Genomic DNA, 13492 nt, shown 5'->3' with positions numbered 1-13492 from the left:
ACAGCGGTGTCCGGCGGCGTTAGCAGGCCGTCTCGCCGCGCAGGCTTGCGGGGTCAGGGGAAAGGTCTGAGGGGCTGCTGCTGCGGGGTGCCACGCAGCTCAGGGGGCCGCCGCGCGATCGCGTGCAAAGGACTGCGTGTTTTTATAGGCAACGTCCATGGACCCTGCCAGGGCCCGTGCCTCTGTAGGTCCCAGCGTTTCACTTTCTAGGAGCCTTCGGCGGATATCGGGGGAGGTCATACCTGCCACGAAAGCAACCCTGATCAAAAGTTCCGTGTGCTCGCTCCCCGAAACTGGCGGGCAGCCACAGTTTCGGCCCACCATCAGCAGCGCCTGGTAGAAGTCTTCCAACGTTTCCTCGGGGCTTTGCCGCCTAGTCGCCAGCAGGTGACGAGCGTAGACCTGGTTCACAGGGCGGATATAATGTCCTTCTAGCAGCTCGATCGTGGCAGCATAATTCTCCACCTCCTCGATAAGAGGGTAGAACCCAGGGCTGACCCGTGAGCGTAGGAGATGCATCTTTTGTCCTTCCGTGGGGGTGTCGGCAGCCGTGTCGAGGTAGCCCTTAGAGCGCGCCAGCCAATGTTTAAAAATAGCAGCAGAGTTGTCCGCGTGGGGGCTGAGCTGAAGGCACTCCGGTTTGATATGGAGATCCATCCTTCCAACTGAAGTTGTAGCAGATTAAATTGATTCGCAATCAATTACTCTCAAGACGAAGTGATTCATAACTGAAGGTTTTAATCTGCTAGAACTCTTCCCCAGCAGCTTTGATACAGAAAGTGAAGGCTGCTAGGACGGCACCGGTTCTTATACTCCGCCTCTCAGGGCGGAGCTATGTACAACAGCCAATGGTAGACTCCTGGGTCTAACCAATGGTCATCCACCTCTTAGGTACCGCAATACCTGGTACTACCACAGCACATATATACCCAGGTCCCTCTGCTCCTGCAACCCTCTTTACAATTGTACCTTTTATTTTGTACTGCTTCTCCATGTTCTTCCTGCCAAAATGATTCACTTCACATTTCTCTACATTGAACTTCATCTGCCTCTGTCCATCCATTCCACCAACTTATCTATGTCCTTTTATCCTCCTCACAGTTTGCAATGCTTACAGTTTCATATCACCTTCAAATTTTAAATTTAGCCCTGCACACCAAGATGTGGGTCATTAATATACATCAGGAAAAAACAAGGACCCCAACACAATGTTAGACGTTTTAGTTGCTGTGATATGAAGAGTTTAAAGTTCTGTTCCTTTTTCACAAACACACATTTATTTCATTCCAACAGCCTTTGCACAAAACTCTAACTATACGTCACCTGACAGAGGCCACCTGAAGACCCTTTACATATCAGTGTCAATTAATGGATACTTAACATAAATGACACAGCTAATTGCAATGTCTCTTAACCCATTACTTAACACACAAGCCTCTGGGAACCCCATCACAAATCTTCCTCCAGCCCAGAAATCAAACATTAACCACTGCTCCCTGTTAACGATCACTCAGCCAATTACTTGCCCCTGTTGCTACTGTTCCTTTTATTCCATGAGCTAATTTTTAATTAGGCCGAATTTCAAGGGGCAGCAATTGCAGTTGATAGCCACTCGGGAGGGGAAGGGGGTTCAGGTGGTCAGTGGGGGAGGCTTGATGGTCAATGAATGGGGTGTTGGTTGGCTAGGGAAGCTTGGTTGGTCAGTGGCGGAGGGACAATGGGGGATCAGGCGGATAGTCCAAGGGGGTTGGGGCTTGTTACAGGTTGGGCGGATAGGTGGGGTGGGGAACATTGCAGTCAGGGGTGTGAGGGGGGAGTCAGAGCTATGCGGTGAGCGCGAGTGCAGTTGGGACCAGTGGGAGGGGGGATAGTTGCGGGGTGAAGTGAAGCAGTAACATGTCAGGTGGATACTTGCGGGTGAGGAGTGTATTTGGGGTGTGGGTATGTAGTCAGCTCTTCAGAGGGTAGTTGGGTATAGTCAGGAGGTGGTGGCTTTTTTGGGGATTGGAACTGTAGTCGGGTGGTTTGGTGGTTGGTGGGGGGGGCTGCCATAAGGAGTCAGGGTGGCAGAGGGGTCAGTACCATGGTTACCTTGGAATTAGAAGTAATTTTAACTCTTCTAACTTTTCCCGGGAATTACTCTGGAGGAGAGTCGGAACAATCCAAATTCTCTGATTTAAATTGAATTGTCAGATGGTTCCCGATGTAGGATAATTGCCCATCGGATGTTTTAACTTCCAGGGCAATTCCGTGCAGACCCCCAGCTGGGGTACATCCAGATATGACAGAGGTCGGAGGTTATGGGTCATAATTTTGCTCATAAGTCTGTTGCGCGACACTGTATCAAATGCATTTTCGAAGTCCATTTACACAACATCAACAGCATTACCCTCATCAATTCTCTCTGTTACCCCTCAACAAATTCCAGCAAGTTAGGCAATTAAAATTCTTCTTCAAGAAATCCATGCTGACCTTGCTTCATTAACTCAAATTTGTCCATGTGACTGTTAACTTTGTCCCAAATTATTGGTTCTAGAAGCTTCCACACCAGCTAAATTAAACTGATTGGCATGTAATTGTGGAGCTTATTTTTACACGTTTTTTTGAACAGGGGTGTAACAGTTCTAATATTCCAGTCCTCTGGCACTATCCCTAATTCTAAGGAGGACTGCAAAATTATATCCATCGCCTCTGCAACCTCCGCACTCTCTTTCCTCAGTATCTGTGTGTGCATCTTACCTGGCCCCGGTTGCCTTATCAACTTTAAATACGGACAGCTGTTTTTTCCATCAGACTTTCATGTTTCAAATGTCACCTTTGCATTTTTCTCAACACAGCTTAACCAATATCTCCTCGTGATTAATTTTAAATGATTCAAGTGTCTGAATTACCTCCTCTTTCATCATGACCTGCTCATCATCTTGTTATTTGGTAAAAAAAATGCAATGTATTTATTTAATACCTCAGCTATGTCTCCTGTTTCCATGTGTAAATCCCCTTTTTGGTCTATATTTGCTCCTACTCCTCTTTTGGCCACCCTTTCTCTATCGATAAGCCTCCAGAAGACTTTGGGATTGCTTCTTCTGCACTTCCAGTCTCTTTTCATACTCCTTCATTGCTTCTCTTATTTGCATTTTCACATACTCTAGAACCTTCCATATTTAGCCTGGTTCACAATTTTCTTTTCCACCTGACATCTATCATAAGCACACTTCTTCTTCCTTATTTAATTTCTATCTCTTTCATCATACTGGCAGCTCTGGATTTGTTTACTCTATATTTCCCTTTTGAGGGAATATACCTTGACTGTGTTTGAACTATCCCTTCTATGATGGTAGCCCATTGTTCAGCTGTCGTTTTTCCTGCCAAACTTTGATCCAATTTATTCAGCCCAGATCTCTTCTTACCCCATCAAAATTGGTTTCCCCCAGTGAATTATTTCTCTTCTGAATTGCTCTCTGTCCTTTTCCATAGCTAGCCTAGCCTTATGATACTATGGTCACTGTTACCTATGGGCACTGCCTTCTACTGATTATCTGATCCACTTGGCTTATCCCATTCCCAAGAATCAGGTCCAGCAATGCCTTCTTTCTCGTTGGATTGGAAGCATACAGCTGTAAAAAAATTCCCTGAACACCAGGAACTCTTGCCCCTCTGCCCCTCGGATAATTAAAGTCCCTCAAACTCTACAATTCTTGTATCTCTCTGTAATTTTATTGCAACTTAGTTCTGCCACATTCTTCCAAATAGCTGGTGGCCGGTAGACCACACCGAGCAATGTAATTGCACCTTTTTTGTTCCTTATCTCGAGCCAAGTAGAATCTGTCTTTGACCCCTCTGGAACATCGGGCGGAATTTTCCCATATTATTTCAGAATGTCAGACACTGACTAAAACTCGGCATATAGCTCTCCAGCTGCACGGCCGGGCTTTTAGTCCACATTTTGAGCCACTTTGAAAAATAAATTCAGGGGAGTGGTTTATGCCGTCACTGTGCTAGGGCGGGAGCCTGATAGAGTCGGTGATGTCAGCTCCATTGAAATTGGGGCACCCTTTAAATACGGCGCCCCAATCAGCACAGAAAAAAATCCCTCCGACGCCAGGGCTCCTCACAGACACCGAGGACCCCCCCCCCAACAAGCATCAGGGGCTGCTCCCTCCCGCCACCATCAGCATCAGTGTCTCTTACACCCCCCCAACAACAAGCATCAGCATCAGTGTCTCTTACACCCCCCAACAACAAGCATCAGCATCTAAGGCTCCCCTCCCCCTCACAAAACACGTGAACCTTGCCCCCAATGGATTCCCCAGAGTGTCTGCCTGGCACTGCCACGAGACACAGGTTGGCACTGCCCCCTGGCGAGGCTATACTTATCTTTTCAGCCCCGGAGATGATCCCCTAAACTGATTCCTGTTTTACAAACCTGTTGTAAGCCTCGCAGATATGACATCACGTAGGCGAGGTTTGAATATTCAGTGAGGGTGAGGCTCATGAATGAGATTAAAATGTTTGCGAATCATTTACAATGAAGGGTCATGAACCTTGTTACGTTAACAGCGAGGGGAGTGGAAAATCGGGAAATGAGACCTCGCCAGCGAGAATCCCGTCTTCTGAGTCTTGTGAGAATTTGCATCCGTGTTACCATTCTCGCCAACGATGGACGCAGATGCAAACTCAATTGAATTATCTTGTTAATTCTGTCACTTTCACAGAATCATGTATAAGTGTAAGGAGGGTATGTCATAACGTACAAGTAATGGTTCCAAGACTAACTCAAAATGGATAAAACCAGAGTGAGTTAAGGTCAGCCCCATGTCTTTGTCATTATCTTAACAAAAGTCCATTGTGAAGTAATGGAACTTTGAGAAGCATAGTGAAAAAATGCACAAGTAGAAAGCGGGGAAGTCAGTTGATAGTTTACAGAAACAGAAATATCGCATGGCAACCTCATTCCAGTCATTAATTCAAAGTTTTTTTTTAGCGTCATCAGAACCCACATATTATGATATTATGACACCTGAAATCAAGATCATATCAAAATTGACTGATTTTAATCGAATTTATTGTATAAACAGATGTATCATAGAGAATATTGTGCAGCATCCTCCATGATCACGATAAAAGTGACAAAATTGAAAACCGGATGTGCTGTGCCCATTTTATGGTGCCAGTCGAGTGCTTAAACATTCAGTGACAGACAGGGTGCATCTGTTCATTGGCGCCAAAAGTGCACAGCCTGTCATAATGACAAAGCAGAAAAAAAGGTACTGAGGGCCCATTTCTGGATAAGTGGTCCTTCCTTTGCATATACAAATAGAAAACCTAATAGTATTTTGAAACCACCTTTGCAAAGTTGGGCTGCAATGAACACGCATGATGCCTGGCCAATTTGGTCTACAATCCATCCTACATCCATTTAGTGTGGGGCCACTGGAGGCCATCACGAGAAACTTTTGGAAGGAGCCAGGCTGGTCCCACTGGGTCCATTGCTAATGCTGAAGGCCATTGCCGGAAGCCTCTTGGATGCTGCCCATTTCCTTCCTCACCTCTCTTCAGTCTGATCCCCTCTATCTTCACTGGTTCCTTCTGGTCAATTGCATTCTCCCCCTCTTGGTCACACCTTCTCTCCATATTGCGTCCAGTCCCTGGCAGTCCCTAGCTTGAGGACCACTGCCACCAAGGCAATGGCCTAAAAATTTAAATCCACTTCACTGCTGAGATGCCTCAGAATACCCACTGAATTACACGTCCAAGCAAGCCCTACATTTTCTTTGGATAACAGTTGCTGGTCTCATGTAACACCGAAGGTCCAATATCAGGAGCACTTTTGGCCTACACGTTCCAATGCTTCGGTCTGCAAATTCCTAGGCTGTAATGTCCAGGTGGATGCATGAGGGGCTAAATTTCATCCTTTTACTACTTGTGGCGAAAAATTAACAGTAATAAAATATGTTATTTCAGACCAAAGTTATATGTTTGGATGTCAGCCTCAGTTGTGTCTTTGTGAAATCAGTGGAGGGACTCTGTAGCATTCTCTTTATAAAATGGCTATCTAAGGCTGCCACTGGAATGATGAGTGGGGAAAAGCTTCATTCCCCACACTGATAGCTCTACTACATAACATTCACAAAAGTAAACTAAATCTGAACTAAATGATGGCTGATGATACGTTCAAGGGTACAACACACTCTCGAGATTTGGTTGACATTATCAATCATTTAGATTCCTCTAATGATTTATAATATCGTTCCCATACTTCAAGCGTTCTGTAGCCTTAAAACCTCTATAATATCATAATATGTTTAAAATACATTAAAAGCAACGCATCATTTTATGAGATCTCATGCTATATGAAAAATTATCTCTTCAGTTTTCAGATCAGCTAGTCCACCCAAAAAATAATTAAGTTGACTAGTTTTTCACAAGGCTGCAGTAGCCATCTATAAAATTAAGGGTATCTTGTACTGATTTTATAACAAACCATGTAATTTCATGTTCCTTTTGAGGGAATGTACAGTTCCATCATATTGTCACGAAATTCTATTGTTACTTCATCTACGTTGTGCCTCTTCGATCAGGAGATTGAATGAGATAACATGAAACTGAAATGGTACTGCTTTCACATAAAATGTTGTGATCAAAAACATTTGCTTTCTGGCTCTGGAGGTTATTGGAGGCTTATTGTGCAGCGGGAAGGCAGTTATGTTGAATGGGGGGGGCTAATTGTTCGTCTCACCTGCAGTCAAACAATCGGTACAGCTATTTGAGTCCTGTTGCCCCCCCCCCCTCACAGTTATCAAAATCCACGTCAAGGTCTTGGACAAGGCGAACCACTTTCCATACCTTGGGAGCCTACTGTTAACAAGGACAGACACCAAAAGCGAGGTTCAACACTGCCTTTAGTTCGCCAGTGCAGTCTTTGGCTGCCTGAGGAAGAGAGTGTTCAGACCCAGCACCAAGCTCATGGCCCACAGAGCAAGGGGCAGCATGGTAGCACAGTGGTTGGGGTAGCATGGTAGCACAGTGGTTAGCACAGTTGCTTCACAGCTCCAGGGTCCCAGGTTCGATTCCTGGTTTGTCACTGTATGAAGTCTGCACGTTCTCCCCGTGTCTGCGTGGGTTTCCTCCGGGTGCTCCGGTTTCCTCCCACAGACCAAGGATGTGCCGGTTAGGTGGATTGGCCATGTTAAATTGCCCTTCATGTCCAGAAATGTCACGTGGGGTTAGGGAGATAGGGTGGAGGATGTACTTTCCAAGGCCCAGTGGAGGCTCGATGGGCCGAATGGCCTCCTTCTGCACTGTAAGTTCTATGATACCCACTCTTTTATGTAACTCAGAGACATGGGCTATGCACAGCAAGCACCTTAAAACCCTTGGAGAAGTATCACCATCACGGCTTCCACAGGATCCTGCAAAGGTACAGAGATTTTGGATAGGTGCAAATGTAACAGGGTTGTTGTGGTAGGGGATTGGACGGGCAGAGTTTGTAAGGTGTATCCAGGAAGCCTTCTTGATGCAATATATAGATAGTCCAACTAGAGAAGGGGCAATACTGGACCTGATATTGGGGAATGAGCCTGGACAGATGGTTGAGGTTTCAGTAGGGGAACAATTTGGGTGTAGTGACCACAATTCCATAAGTTTTAGGGTACTTTTGGATCGGGATGAGGGTAACTCTCGAGTTAAGGTGCTAAACTGGGGAAAAGGCAAATTACGATAACATTGGACAGGAATTGAAGAATTTGGATTGGGTGCGGTTGTTGGAGGGTAAATCAACATTGGACATGTGGGAGTCTTTCAAGCGGCAGTTGATTAGGAGTCAGGAAAGTCACGTTCCTGAGAGAACAATGAATAAGTCTGGGAAGTTCAGGGAACCTTGGATAATGAGGGATATTGTGAACCTTGTCAAAAAGAAAAAGGAGGCTTTAGTATGGCCTAGAAGGGTAGGGACAGTAAAAACACTTGAGGAGCATAAAGAAAGTAGGAAGGTACTTAAGCGGGGAATTAGGAGGACTAGGAGGGGTCATGAAAAGTCCTTGGCAAGCAGGGTTAAGGTGAATCCCAAAGCTTTTTATTCATATGTAAAAAGCAAGAGGGTGGCCAGGGAAAGGATTGGACCACTTAAGGACAGCAGGGGGAATCTATGTGTGAGCCAGAGAAAATGGGCGAGGTACTAAATGAGTACTTTGCATCAGTGTTCACCAAAGAAAAGGACTTTGTGGAAGATGATCCTTGGGTAGGGTGTGTGGACAGTCTGGGCCATGTTGACATCAAAAAGGAGGATGTATTGGGTTTTTAAAAAGACATTAAGGTAGATAAGTCTCCTGGGCCTGATGGGATTTACCCCAGAATACTGAGGGAAGCAAGGGGGTAAATTGCTGAGGTCTTGACTGACATCTTGGTATCCTCATTGGCGAGAGGTGAGGTCCCAGAAGACTGGAGAATAGTTAATGTGGTACCGCTTTTTAAGAAAGGTAGCAGGGATAATCCTGGAAACTATAGGCCGGTGAGCCTCACGTCGGTAGTAGGTAAATTATTGGAGATAATTCTCAGGGACAGGATTTATACCCATTTAGAAACAAATGGACTCATTAGCGATAGACAGCATGATTTTGTGAAGGGGAGGTTGTGCCTCACTAACTTGATCGAGGTTCTGAGGAGGTGACAAAGATGATTAATGAAGGGAGGGCTGTGGATGTTTTTTACATGGATTTCAGTAAAGCCTTTGACAAGGTGTCTCATGACAGACTGGTACAAAAGGTGAAGTCACACAGGATAAGAGGTGAGGTGGTAAGATGGATACGGAACTGGCTCGGTGACAGATAGCAGTGGAAAGGTGTTTTTCTGAATGGAAGGTTGTGACTAGTGGTGTTCCACAGGGATCGGTGCTGGGGCCTCCGTTGTTTGTAGTATACATAAACGATTTGGAGGAAAATTTAGCTGGTCTGTATCGAGACAGCCAATTTTCCCTGGGTCCAATGCCCCCTAACTTTCTGAATGAGCTTACCATGGGGAACCTTATCAAATGCTTTACTGAAATCCATATACACCACATCCACTGCCCGACCTTCATCAATGTGTCTCGTCACATCCACAAAGAATTCAATGAGGCTTGTGAGGTATGACCTGCCTCTCAAAGCCATGCTGACTATCTTTAATGACATTATGTTTTTCTAAATAATCATAAATAGTGGGCTAAATTCTCTGTTTTTGGGACTAAGTCCCCACGTTGTCGTAAAAACTGTGGACTTACATGCCAGAAAAACTGGCGTGAAAGGGCCACATATTCATAGCCCTTCAGGGAGCTTGCAGTGAACCAGCATAAAACTAGCAGCTTTTGCTGCAGATATGGCCCCCCGCAGTTCCGGGTCGGAGGCCTCCAGCAGCCGCGCCATGCTCCATGGCTGACTCAGACTGTGGAGCTGGACCCTGAACAAACTGCCCCCGATTGGCCATGCGCCCAACCCGGACCGCCCGCCCACAAATTGCCCGGCCGCATATAAGGCCCCCCCCTGCCCTTCAATCAGCCTGCCCCCGACCAGGGCGGCCGTGGATTGAGTCCATATTCGCCATGCTTGTATCCCGAACAGCAGGACCATTTTAGATCCATGTCATCGGGACTAAGACTGGTCGGGGGCGGAGAATGTGGGGTGGGCCTCCAGCAATGGCCGCAGGTAGGTGATACGCGACGCGGCGTACTCTCTGAGTGGGCCGCTTTTCGGGGCCCGGAGAATCGGGGGACCGACTCCGGTCCCGATTCAGTGCGGGGAAATGGATTCTCCACCCCAGCGCTGGCTGCGATTTCGGCGTTGGGGTATGGAGAATCCAGCCCTGTGTTCTTTGAGAACACTACACCAACCATCCAAGGATCTGAACCACAAAGAACACCACACAAGATGTTCATTGTATGGAGCAATTCTGGCAAGGCCATCATGTGTTGCTGTAAAACACAAAAGTTCACTTTCCTGCTTAAAAATGTTTGCTCTCTCCAAAAGGTGTCCAATTTATTTTTTGAAACTCCTGTCCAAAAGGGCTGGCCAATCATGTTATTTTTTGGCTTCTGCACACTGTAGCGCACAAAGACTCCGAGAGACGAATAGAGTGAAGTCGATGAGGCTTGGGGGCGGAGAATGTGGGGTGGGCCTCCAGCAATGGCCGCAGGTAGGTGATTTGGGGACTTGGGCGGAGAGATGGCAGATGGAGTTTAACCTGGACAAATGTGAGGTAATGCATTTTGGAAGGGCTAATGCAGGTAGGGAATATACAGTGAATGGTAGAACCCTCAAGAGTATTGAAAGTCAAAGAGATCTAGGAGTACAGGTCCACAGATCACTGAAAGGGGCTACACAGGTGGAGAAGGTAGTCAAGAAGGCATACGGCATGCTTGCCTTCATTGGCCGGGGCATTGAGTATAAGAATTGGCAAGTCATGTTGCAGCTGTATAGAACCTTAGTTAGGCCACACTTGGAGTATAGTGTTCAATTCTGGTCGCCACACTACCAGAAGGATGTGGAGGCTTTAGAGAGGGTGCAGAAGAGATTTACCAGAATGTTGCCTGGTATGGAGGGCATAAGCTATGAGGAGCGATTGAATAAACTCGGTTTGTTCTCACTGGAACGAAGGAGGTTGAGGGGCGACCTGATAGAGGTATACAAAATTATGAGGGGCATAGACAGAGTGGATAGTCAGAGGCTTTTCCCCAGGGTAGAGGGGTGAATTACTAGGGGGCATAGGTTTAAGGTGAGGGGGGGCAAGGTTTAGAGTAGATGTACGAGGCAATGTTTTTACACAGAGGGTAGTGGGTGCCTGGAACTCGCTACCGGAGGAGGTGGTGGAAGCAGGGACGATAGTGACATTCAAGGGGCATCTTGACAAATACATGAATAGGATGGGAATAGAGGGATACGGACCCAGGAAGTGTAGAAGACTGTAGTTTAGTCGGGCAGCATGGTCGACACGACATGGTCTAGAAGTCTTTGGCGGATTTGGGAGGAGTTCATACCTGCCACAAAAGCATCGCGCATTAACATGTCCGTGTGTTCATTTGCGTTCACCGACGGGCAGCTGCAGGCTCGTCCCAAAATTAGTAGCGCGGCGTAGAATTCATCTATCGATTCTCCGGGACTTTGCCGTCTCGTTGCGAGTTGATAGCGAGCGTAGATCTGGTTTACTGGGTGGACATAGAGACTTTTTAGTGCTGCGAACGCCGTCTGGAAATCCTCTGCGTCTTCGATGAAAGAGAAAATCTCCGTGCTTAACCTCGAGTGCAGGACCTGTAGTTTTTGGTCTTCTGTGACCCGGCCGGTGGCCGTACTGAGGTAGGCCTCAAAACAAGTCTGCCAGTGCTTGAAAGCTGCTGCCGCGTTCACTGCATGGGGGCTGATCCTCAGGCATTCCGGGATGATCCTGAGCTCCATAGTCCTTTTTAGTCACGCTTAATAAATTGTAGCGCACAAAGACTCCGAGAGACGAATAGAGTGAAGTCGATGAGGCTTTATTAAGCGTGACTGTTTCCCCCGCAGTTCGGTAGTAGACTGCCTGCGGGGGAGGACTCCAGGTACTTATACTCGGCCTTCAGGGCGGAGCTAGAGGTCAACGTCCAACCAGGACCCGGGATCTGTCAGCCAATGACATCATGGCTTCACAGTCCCACATGACCCCTAATGCATACTACCACATTCACCCCTTGTTAAAAATGAACCCGGCGGGGTGATGCTTCGCATGGTGGTAAGGGTTTACAAGGCTGGTCCTGGGAGGAAAACTTTCACATGTTATAACAGTATGTACAAGGTTTTTTTTTGTTTCAAACTATTTACAGTAATCGTCAGGAAAAGACAAAATGTTCTCGTTAAAAGTCCACAAAGTCCACATTGTACTGTTAGATCGACGCCACGAGTCGGTCGGGCGGTCTGGTCGTCCGTGTCGATCGCCTCGGCCCCGGTGGTGGTGGTGGTGCTTGTTTCGGTATTGTCTTCTCCGGGAGCCTTACGGTTTCAGCTTGGGCTTCATTCCTGGTCGGGCCTGGGAGGAGGACTGATCCTCCTGGGAAGGGGGTGGTCGCAGGGTGCGGCGGTGGCAGGAAGGGGGGGGGGTTGGGTGATTGGTGTCGGGGGGGTGTGTGTGTTGCCGGCGGGTGCCAGATCTCGCAGAGGGACCGTGTCCTGTCGGCCGTCGGGGTACTCCACGTAAGCGTACTGCGGGTTCGCGTGAAGGAGGTGAACCCTTTCGACCAACGGGTCCGACTTGTGCGCCCGCACGTGCTTTCGGAGCAAGATAGGTCCTGGGGCCGCCAGCCAGGTCGGCAGCGACGTTCCAGAGGAGGACTTCCTGGGGAAGACAAGGAGGCGCTCATGAGGCGTTTGGTTAGTGCTAGTATACAGTAGTGACCGGATGGAGTGGAGGGCGTCCGGAAGGACCTCCTGCCACCGTGAAACTGGGAGGTCCCTGGACCGTAGGGCCAGTAGGACGGTCTTCCAGACCATGCCGTTCTCCCTCTCTACTTGCCCGTTCCCCCGGGGGTTGTAGCTGGTCGTCCTGCTCGAGGCTATCCCGTTGCAGAGCAGGAACTGGCGCAGCTCGTCACTCATGAAGGAGGACCCCCTGTCGCTGTGGACGTATGCGGGGCAACCGAACAGTGTGAATATGGTGTTCAGGGCTTTAATGACTGTGGCCGCGGTCATGTCAGAACAGGGGATGGCGAATGGGAAGCGGGAGTACTCGTCCACCACATTAAGGAAGTATATGTTGCGGTCGGTGGAGGGGAGGGGTCCTTTGAAATCCAGACTAAGGCGTTCAAAGGGGCGGGAAGCCTTAATCAGGTGCGCACCATCCGGCCTGAAAAAATGCGGTTTGCACTCTGCGCAGATGTGGCAGTTCCTTGTGACTGTACGGACCTCCTCTAAGGAGTATGGGAGGTTGCGGGACTTGATAAAGTGGTAAAACCGAGTGACCCCCGGGTGGCAGAGGTCCTCGTGGAGGGTTTGGAGGCGGTTAATTTGTGCGTTGGCACATGTGCCGCGGGATAGGGCATCGGACGGCTCGTTCAGCTTTCCGGGACGATACAAGATCTCGTAGTTGAAGGTGGAGAGCTCGATCCTCCACCTTAAGATCTTGTCGTTTTTGATTTTGCCCCTCTGTGCATTATCGAACATGAAGGCTACCGACCGTTGGTCCGTGAGGAGAGTGAATCTCCTGCCGGCCAGGTAATGCCTCCAATGTCGCACAGCTTCCACTATGGCTTGGGCTTCCTTTTCCACTGAGGAGTGGCGGATTTCTGAAGCGTGGAGGGTTCGGGAGAAAAAGGCCACGGGTCTGCCCGCTTGGTTAAGGGTGGCCGCTAGAGCTACGTCGGAGGCGTCGCTCTCGACTTGGAAGGGGAGGGACTCGTCGATGGCGCGCATCGTGGCCTTTGCGATATCCGCATTGATGCGGCTGAAGGCCTGGCAAGCCTCTGTCGACAGAGGGAAGGTCGTGGTCTGTATTAGGGGGCGGG

General features: G+C 48.2%; 1 protein-coding gene across 2 annotated transcripts in view; it reads left to right on the top strand.

Annotated features, from left to right (window-relative positions):
- thsd7ba (thrombospondin, type I, domain containing 7Ba) overlaps positions 1–13492 on the top strand; it is a 1603431-nt gene that overhangs the window by 353826 nt on the left and 1236113 nt on the right. The gene's annotated exons all lie outside the window — the stretch shown is intronic.

This window comes from Scyliorhinus torazame, chromosome 2 (genome assembly GCF_047496885.1).
Source record: "Scyliorhinus torazame isolate Kashiwa2021f chromosome 2, sScyTor2.1, whole genome shotgun sequence".
In the NCBI taxonomy this organism is placed as follows: Eukaryota; Metazoa; Chordata; class Chondrichthyes; order Carcharhiniformes; family Scyliorhinidae; genus Scyliorhinus; species Scyliorhinus torazame.
Note: the sequence above shows the minus strand (reverse complement) of the source record. Positions and strands in the feature narration are given on the sequence as shown.